The following is a 9,783-nucleotide window of genomic DNA, read 5'->3' on the forward strand; positions in this document are numbered from 1 at the left end:
GTGCCAGAAGTTTTTACATGTGGAAAGGGGAGAGGGAGTTTTGGGACACAAGAGGTGGAGGGAAGAATCTGAGCCGAAGCGGATGTCATCCTCAAAAGAACCCCAGGACATGTTTGGGAATTTAAAGTTACTAGAAGATACACCTGTAACATAAAATATAAAAGCACGACAGGCCGTGCAGGCTTAGAGCGGACAAGTTATGCCACTCTGCAGGCAGGATTCCCACCACCGAGCCTTGCTGACCAGATGGTCCAGCTGTGAGAAGGGAAAAAGCACATTTGCAAGTCAGCCCCTACCTTCAGCATAAATGTCCTTGATGCTTTAATTTGATTGACAGACTCACATTCTTCTAAATCCCGATGTCCACAGCTCAGCCTTCCCACTTCAGGCTGGTGTATGTGAATCATTTGTGTATTTTCTGAGATAAATACATGGTGTTGCCAATCAAAGTAGACAAATATAGTTGCGCTAAGTGAGGTGACACAGACATGCAAATTCCTGCACAAAACTCATCACAATCAGAGACAGGAGGGATTAATCCAACATTGACTTATGAGCAGATCTCTTTAATCCTACGTATCTTTTTAAAAACTTTTCCCTTCACCTCAATTTTCTGTAACCAGCCAAATGTCTTAAAAGTTTTATTTATGCCTTGAATTACAGAAGACTAGAACTAAACTTGACTGAAACTAAGGCTGAATACAGAGTGAAAAAGTGAAACTACAGGTTGCTTCTCTGGTTTAGAAAACTGGACTCAATTAAGGATATTCTAGCCTGTGAATTCATTGCCAAAAAGAAATAATTGGACTAAAAAAGCCACAAAGGCCACTTTCAACATGACACGAAATGGTATTATGAACTTTAAAGCATCTGTACAGTTTTACTGATAGCTCAGAAGTACATGTATTTCATGTCTTTTCCAGATGGAAAGGCTGTTTAGCCAATTTCAGTGAATTTTCTTTTTTCTTGTTCGGTTTTTTTTTTTTTCCTTTCCTTATAATGGCAGACCTGTAAATCTCTTGAAAAATTGGATTCTGGAAACAGTGACAGCTTTAACTACTGCCTTGTCGGTGTTACCACTAACAGAAAACTCGCTGCGCTGGTGGAACAGTGAGCACTTGGAGGGAGAAGCACGTCACATTGCATATATCCACTGCTACTTTGCCCAGTTCCTCCCCAGGTATCAGATCAATACATTACCCCTTTTCCTGCAGTTTTACTACAGCAGCTCTCTCTGATCCTATGGTTTAAACCAAAATCCACTGGGAAGGGCATTGTGCATACAAAGAGCGCCAGTCAGCCCCGCCAAATAAATCACCATCTCCCTTTAATTAAGATTAATGTTGCAGCCTTTCCTGGTTATAAAACCCAACAGGTCCAAGCTGAAGGCATCGAGTTGGACACAAACTCCCTTTACATCTACGGCAGCTGGGAGGTTATCGGCTGAGCGGAAAAGCTCACCACCTCCCCCTATGCATCTGCACTACACAGTGTTTGCAAACTGATAAGAATTAAGTAGTTCCATGCTCCCCAGCTTTCTAAAAAAAAACTACCAGGAATAAATGAGAGGCCGGTTTATCATTCAACCTCCCAAAGAATCTCTTCTGTCTTTCACCACCAGTTCCATTGAAGGCCAGGGATGCCAAGCAGTCATTTTCACCCGATGCCAGTCCCAGCCATGGGGCTGCTTTGCCCTGCTCCAGAGCCAACGCTGCGATGACTGTACCAGCAGCTACAGCCTCAGCAGGGCTACAGCCACTAGTTCTGGCAACAGCATGAAATTAAGAGGATGGGAAAAGAGAAGCCTATGGAAGCAGTTACACAGTCTTCTGCACAGAAAACCAGGCTCATATTCCTGCACAGCCCACAGGCAAAGCGGCAGCAAAGACGAGGCTCATTTGCATGTACTGTGCTATATGACTTTAATTGTGAGATATGACTCAGGTAGATTTACTCCCGACATTTTGCAGGAAAGCTCATCAGCCAGGCACTGCCTGATCAGGCACACTGCTTCTTGTTTAAATCCAGGGCACAAGAGGAGATGAGCTCATATTAAAAAAAGAAGAGGTCAGGAAAGGTGACAGTCCCTCCTGGGCAGGAAGCCTCTTCTCATATGCGTCAGGAAGTGCTACATTCACACATATGGAACTCTATAAATAAGAAACAAGCTAAACTCTCTTGTCACTTGAGCATCCTAAAGCTTTAAAATCTATTCACAATCACTGCTGAAAAGTTAAGAAACACTCCTAACATTTTTTTCCAGAAGCTGCCTAACCTTGGTACCTTTTAAAGTAGAAGCATATTAGGTCCAACACATGCAACATCTGGGCCACTGCTGCCCTGTGACAACTACGCTGACAAGAAATTGCAATAAAACTGAGAGACGGTCTATTTTATTTCATGCTGTGTTTGCACAGCACCTAGCATAACAGGTCCTCATCCATGGCTGGCTCGGTGAGCTGGAACCAACACAGCAGTCACCCGGTGTCCTCAGACACAGGAAACTTTGGTGGAGACCATCAGAAAAAGGCAGACTACACACAGCAGACTACGTGAAATGCAAATCTGGTAGCACTTCTAATCTGCAGATTTTCCCTAGCTCAAGATCTCAATCTGAATTTATTTTCACAGAATTTTTTATGGCGTAGGTCGCACATCAGTCATGTGATTGTAGTGCCTGATCTAAGATGCATGAAGGATTCTCAAGTAAAACATAAGTGAACCCAAACCCTCAAGACAGTCAATTCAAAACTGCTGAGAGACGCTGCTATTCAAGTATAAGGTACAAGAAACACACGTGCTCTAGCTCTGCCTCTGCTCTTCAAATCAAAGTATGTATTTAAATGTATAATCTTGCAAGTTAGGTGGGAGAAGTCTGATCAGTCAAAAAGGTTTAATTTTCCTTCCTCCCGCCCCGGTCCCCCACTCTCCAGCAATTCCCTGCAGAGTTGCCGTACATATGCAAGTGTTACAGAGCAGCGAAACACTCCGCAACCCCACTCCCTTCGAACTGGTACCCAAGAAACATCTGAGCTTTCAGAAACCCAGAGGCAAAGAGAGTTACAGGCAAATAACTATTTGCTAATTATACTTCCAGGACTGACACTATTGAAAAATGTGGTCATCCCTCAGGCTGTGTTTTCTCAAAATCATCAAGGATCTGAGAAAGCAGAGTTTATTTCTCAAGTTTTTACTCTTCTCCGAATCTCATTTCAGAATGAAAAAAGGGAATATCTTTCAAGCAGCCACAAGAACATTTTTTCATATTTTACATTTATTATTCAAATTAAATGTGATAAATGCTTAACTGCTGTTCCCATAGAACCCAGTTCAATTTATGAGTTGCTCCCCACAAAAGCTTTGTGACAGCATGGTCTTTTGCTAAGGATAAGCAGCATGTCTGGAGAAGATTCTTTTATTTATTATTTTAAATCAAGGGCAATGAAAACACATTGTTTTAAAAATGAGAAAATGCAAATAAAAATTAAGTAAGAAAGAACTATCAAGGAGTAGCATTGTGCACTGGACAAAAAAATATTTCCTATTTCCAGCTCAAGAGCATGAAAAAAAATATATTTCCCTGTACACAAGTTATGCATAAAAAAAAGAAATGGATATGCGGCTGAAACAGTGTTTAGCTGCCTGAATCTATATGTCAACATACAATTTTTATGCGCACACTAACACTTACATGTATAATTAGGTAGACAATTTGCACACTATTCATCAAGAATAGCTGCGGCTGAGACCAACGACGCTGATTCTAGCACAACTGCTGCTTGGCAGGGATGCAGTCTTACACTCGACCACAATTTCAAAAGGCCATTTTTCAGCAAGACACTGACTTTGATTTCTGTCTTAGCTTAACCGCCCACTTATGTCATTCTCATTTTGGGACAACAGCATTCAACCCACTGTAAATATGATCAATGAGCGACCCTGTATGTACAAAACAGATTGTGTCTGACAAGGCATTTTATGGGAATCTAGCTGAAGAGCAAGTCTGCCTCAAAATTCCAAGCAGTAATGGAGATGACTGAATTTAATTTCATAACTAATTTCTTTAGCAGGGGAGTAGTTCACATTCTAAACAGAGGGTTCCTCCGCTACATTAAAATGGGGAGCAGGGGGGAGGGAACAGGCAAGAAATCCTAAGACGATGACCAGATCTCACCTTCTCTTTCCTACCCAGTTCACAAAACGAACGCTGTGGTGGAGCACGCACTTAACTTCAGAAGGTGGACTGGAAGCAATGTCTCTGTGCTGTTGCAGTGGAGGTTTGTAAACCTGCAGATCAGCAGGTGGCACAGCCAGGTCCCGGGGTGCAGACAGCATGCACCTACTGAAAATACCAGGTCTAAGTCACCTCCAGGCAAGCACAAGAGAGAAACAGATCTGTTGCTCCCTTCCCCCCAATTTGTTCTCACTTAAAAATACAAGATGTTCATATCCAAAGCTCCCTTGTTTACAAGAATCACAGTTTGACTGCAGATGTTTTATCTTCCTTGTTCATCATACAAACCACTCTTGACCTTGTGCAATAATTGCTTGCTTTTCACTCACAAGCCCTCCCTCTGCTGCTATTTACATTCAGGGTTGTGCTGCTTTGATCACTGAGCCATGTGTAACAAATGCCTTCCAAGATGGATAGTGATAAGTAGGACAGTCCTCCGTTTTCATTCATGATTAGTATCCAAAATAGCTGTAGAAACGTTTTAATCAAATCAGATGAGGGGAGACTTACCCAACAGTACCTCAAGATAGAGTGCTAAGAATTTATTATTTGAATGAGGTGGAGGGAAGAGAAAGGGTAGCACTTGGGTTTCAGACTTCAGGGGTCCCAACTGAAGTAGCCCCTGCAATGCTGTTGGGACTGCAAAACCATCTTCTCCCAACCACATCTGCAGGGGTTCCCAAACTTCATCCTGCTGGGGACCCCCAGCACAGAGGCTGCAGCGTGCTGTCTGCGACCGATTCAAAAAACCATCTACGGGCTCAGCGGGGAGTAGAGACTTTGGGCCTGCAGCAGCATGGGACGGCCAGGTGAGGAGACACACCAGAAGATCAACAATTTCTACATTGGAAGACTGACAGTATTAGAAAACCATGTTTTCGCCCAACAGATTTACATTTGCAGACACTCACATTGGACACTTCTGGGGTTTTGTTCATTTCCCGTGAGCTCCATGCAAGGACGCATTCTTACTCTGTATATAATCCAGATCAATTAACTCTCACCTCAAGCCATTCAAGGAATAAAAAAAACCCAAGCACTGCTGACATTTTATTGTGGTGGGTCATATCTGCAAGAGGCAAGTGTTGTATCTTCTTTTGTTCACAAAGGAAGGCAAATTAAAATCCTGACACAGAGTGTCTTGGTATTCTTTAACTGAGGCTGAAGAACACTACAAACAAGGCATTCCACTTAACGTGGTGCTTGCTATGTTCACTTTCCAAATATAGAAGATGGCAAAAAATACCATGGAGACGTCAAGATTTGACTAGACTCTACTGTTCATATTGTTCTTAAACACCAGGTTTTAAGGAACATAAGCTACAGGCATAACAGTCTATACTAAAGGTTGTTCTTAAGGGTTCTGTATAGCCAGTTAATTGTATGGTTTATCGCTGGGTTTCAAATGCTTAGTGAAAGAAAACCTGTGCAACTATTGACTAATTAACAATTGGCTTTAATAAGGTCAATTACTAATGCAGACAAAGAACTTTCTCTTTATTATGAATGTGAAGCTCGCTCTCTCTTCAAGCCAGGCATTGGTGCAATATATATTAAACAAGCTGTTGATGAAAGAATATTTCAGATATCACTTCTGAACGAGCACATTTGGATGACTTCAGAAGCTAATGGCATGAGCAAAGCATATGCTACATAATCCCCCACTAAAAACTGTGTTTTGAAGAAGTTTAAAGAAGTATCACCTACTCAAGAAGCACATAGGAGATGCTATAAAAAGAAGACAAAAACACTATTAATGGGACTTATGAAGAAGAGAGGGTGAAGAATGACACCTGAAAATCCTTAGCACTTTATATAGCACTTGTTATCTTCAAAGCATTCCACAAATATTAACTAATTAATCCTCACATTTTTCTGCCAGGTGATAGGAGATGAAGCTTAATTTAAATAGTTGGAGTAAGATTCACACAGAAAGGAAGTGATCTGCAAGAGGCAAAAGGGATGCAGCATCAGAGCAAGGTGGCATGCAGCTGGTCCTAGAGCAGGACACAACCACACACTCATGGTGTGCCATCTCCTGAAATCGAGGAGGGGGAGAGAAAGAGTCTATTTACAGTCACCCAGCAAATACACTACATGACTATAAACCCAAAGACAATAGACAGGAAGTCATCAAGGCAGCCACAAATGAGATTACCTTTGTTATCTGTGTTCTACAAGCGCGGAAGTCACAGCACTTTCCACCAATGCTACCAGCTACTCTCGGCTAGCAAAGTGCCAAAACTTAAGACCTGCTTTGCTATCACAAGTTGTTGCCATTCACAAGCTTGAAACGGTGGCAAGATCAAGGTAAACCGTAACTTACTTCCAAAGTGACTCTGTCCGCATCAAGAAATTTAAGGCAATGCTAGTTCATGATTCTGGTTGCAAATTGCATTGAGTTTTTCCATTCACAGACCTCCAAACACAATTCTGAAGGTCAGTCTCATTACTTCTGTTTTACTGAAAAGAAGGAACTCAAGGAACTGCGTCATCAAAAGCAAAAGAAATGGTCAACTACAGAACAAGCACCTCATCCATCACCAATTGCTCATGATGTCGTGAACACATCCCTGGGCAGAAGCACCACTTCTGAACACCACACCATGCTTGCGGCAACATCCCAGGCCCTCTGAAGTAAATGGGCGCTTTGGCACCCAAGTCAATGGATTCAGAACATCACTCCGTAAGTTACAGAGTTGAGCAACAAAACCAGTCCTGAAAGCCAAGGTTTGATTTGGGAAGAGCATCTGAGGAAACAGAGCATAGCCCACGTCACAAGTTTTAGAAATCCATATTTTGAAGAGGAAACAAAGTAAGAATGGGGCAGGGGGACAGCAAGTAAGGGATCTTCCTCTGCAATACCCTTCCTCTGACTCCAGCAAAACACTTCCCAAAGCAGCTCCTGCAGTACACACAGTAACTGGATGGGAAGAGGCACTCCCGGATTCAAGCCCAAATGCCACCACAGGAAACAGGACCTGAGCAGTGCAGAGAAGAAGCAGCGCTCGCACCCTGCCTGCAAACTCACCCGAGGCAAAGCCAGTGCTGCCATGTTGCAGGGCTACCTGCAACACAAAGAGTCGGCCACGTCCAACCCCGCTCCACAGCCCTGGATTCACAAACTCGTCGTCAGCACTCAGCGGTGCATTCCTGTAATGTTACTAGGACTTGAGGAGCTGGAAGCCTGAAATGTTCCTGTCAAGCCTTTCTTTGAACGCACTGGGTTTGAATGGCACCAGGTCAAGAAGCCTGCTTCCCAATGGCTGTCAGTCAGTCAGACTCTCTTGACTCAGTTTCTCTGTCATTATGCCAACACGGAGAAGACGAACTGACCTTTACCACGTTAGACTGAGATAACATTCACCAGTGTTTGCAAAGCAAACTGATCCCAGATGCGTAATCCTGTTGGAAGCAGTGGCTGGCCTCTGCTAGGGAAGGGACAGCACGCGATACATCAGAGGAAATGCAAATCCACCTCGGTGTGAAACTCCTTCCCAGTGCCTTTAATAGTAAATTCAGTCCTTCAAGCGTGAAACATAGTCAACCACTTGACGTACCAAATAGAGAAGTATCTCTAAAGTTAAACCACAACTTCCCTATGACTCTTCGACTCATCCAAGAAAAAGCTTTACAGCAGGCAGAGATCACTGCAGTATCTTCCTCATGTCTGTGTCACATTCACAGTGATGCAGAAGATAACAACGTCTTCCATTAGAAGATACTGAACGTTTTCTTGATCCAGCTTTGTAGTTTTCCCGTTACAAATGCAGGAAGTCTTAATAGAGGTAAGGATTTCAATTCTCGGAAGCTACCTCCAATTATGAGTCCTACTTTAAAAGTGAGCCCTATTTTTCAGTAGCACTATGCATGCACAACTCTAGCTGCTGTCCCAGGTGCATTGCAAGCATTCAGCACTTCTAGGGAAAAAAAAAAAAAGAAAAGAAAAAAGAAAAAAAGCACACTTCGGTACAGAAAAAAGGCTGGAAGGAAAGACAATGTTCTCATTAACCTCTGTCCTACCAAGCAGCTGGCATTACCTTCGCTTTAACTTTACACATGGATAACGTCCTGATTTGACTGCCTCACCGACTTTGCAAACATTGACTGAAGAAAAATTTAAAAGCAGGTTTTGCAATGTCACAGCCGTAGACTAGTTTTTTAATCCTGGCATACAGCGAGTTACATATTTCAAGATGAAAAATTACACCTTCAAGAGCAAGATAATGCAAATTGGAAGAAATAATTTAAACTATCTGTACACAGCAAAGGGGAAAGAATTAGCTGAATCAACAGTTCAATGAAGACACCTGCTCAGCACACAGCATCACAGAGCGAATAAAATGCTGGGGCAAATTAAGAAGGGTAAGAGTGAATAACGAGGATAAATTATAATGGCTTTGTGTAATTTCACTGACAATGGCAGGCCCACTCTGCTCATCTCAAAGACACCAGCTCTGCAATACAAAAGGTCCAAAGAAGGGCAACTAGAATAGTTAGGAACAACAGACTGACATGAAGAAAGCTGGGGAAAAAAAAAAACTTTTAATCTACAAAAAGAAATCACAGCAAAATACTTACATTAACATAAAATGAATGTTACAGTAAAATAAGGTCTGACAGTCACAGTGGATACAGAAGGAAATACCACAAATAACTCCATGTGTTTAGTTATTTTAAATGAAGTGAAAATTCAGTCCACTTGTAACTCCACTTGGTCCACAGTATATACTTAATCCAAGGAATACACTGCCACAAGTATTATTGCAAAAAGTACTGTGTATGTTAAAGATGAACCACAGGGGAAAAAAAGCCACACTAAGATCACTTCAGCATTTCAGGAAGAGTTCAGCCTGACTTCAGTTTCACCTGAAATCAACAAATAAAGTGCAGATAGCAGAGGTCTGTGCTTCTAGACCAAACTCGGAACAAACCAAAAAACTGTGCAGGATGCACAGCATTTCTTTTCCCTCCTCCGGAGTGAGCTGATAGCTAGGCCCCTGCCAGGGGCAAAAGGCTGCACCAGTCAGGGCCAATGCTTTCTGTCCCACAATGGCAATTCTAATATTAGTACAGAATAAGCACAGGGCAATTAACAATTCCACACTCGATTCATATGAATTAGATGAGCACGCCTAGGTCATGCATTTCCAAATACATTTCAGATCACACATGCATTAAAAAAATTAACGTAATTTTTCATTAATTATTAACTCTATTTGTCCGGGCAGACGGAAGAACTGGAGTTCATGCCCACAATGTAAATAAAGGAGTGCTTTAAAGCATGCCTTCGCCAGTCTTTTGAGCTATTTATGCTAAATTCTGTGGATAAAAAAGGAAAAATCAGACTTTAAAATATTTCTGTAAGTCTAAGAGTCTCCCTGAGGTAACGGGTGTTCCACTTAGTGTAATTTGAATGAAACATACCCCGGGTCCTCCGGAATGCACTAAGATGGAGAGCATCACATTTGAGGGACGCACAGGCAGGGGCGGCAGGTCGGCCCACGGGCGGTAGAACTGCCCACGGGCGGCAGGATGGCCCACGGCCG

This window comes from Cariama cristata, unplaced genomic scaffold, assembly GCF_000690535.1.
Source record: "Cariama cristata isolate BGI_N322 unplaced genomic scaffold, ASM69053v1 scaffold4465, whole genome shotgun sequence".
NCBI classification, from domain to species: Eukaryota; Metazoa; Chordata; class Aves; order Cariamiformes; family Cariamidae; genus Cariama; species Cariama cristata.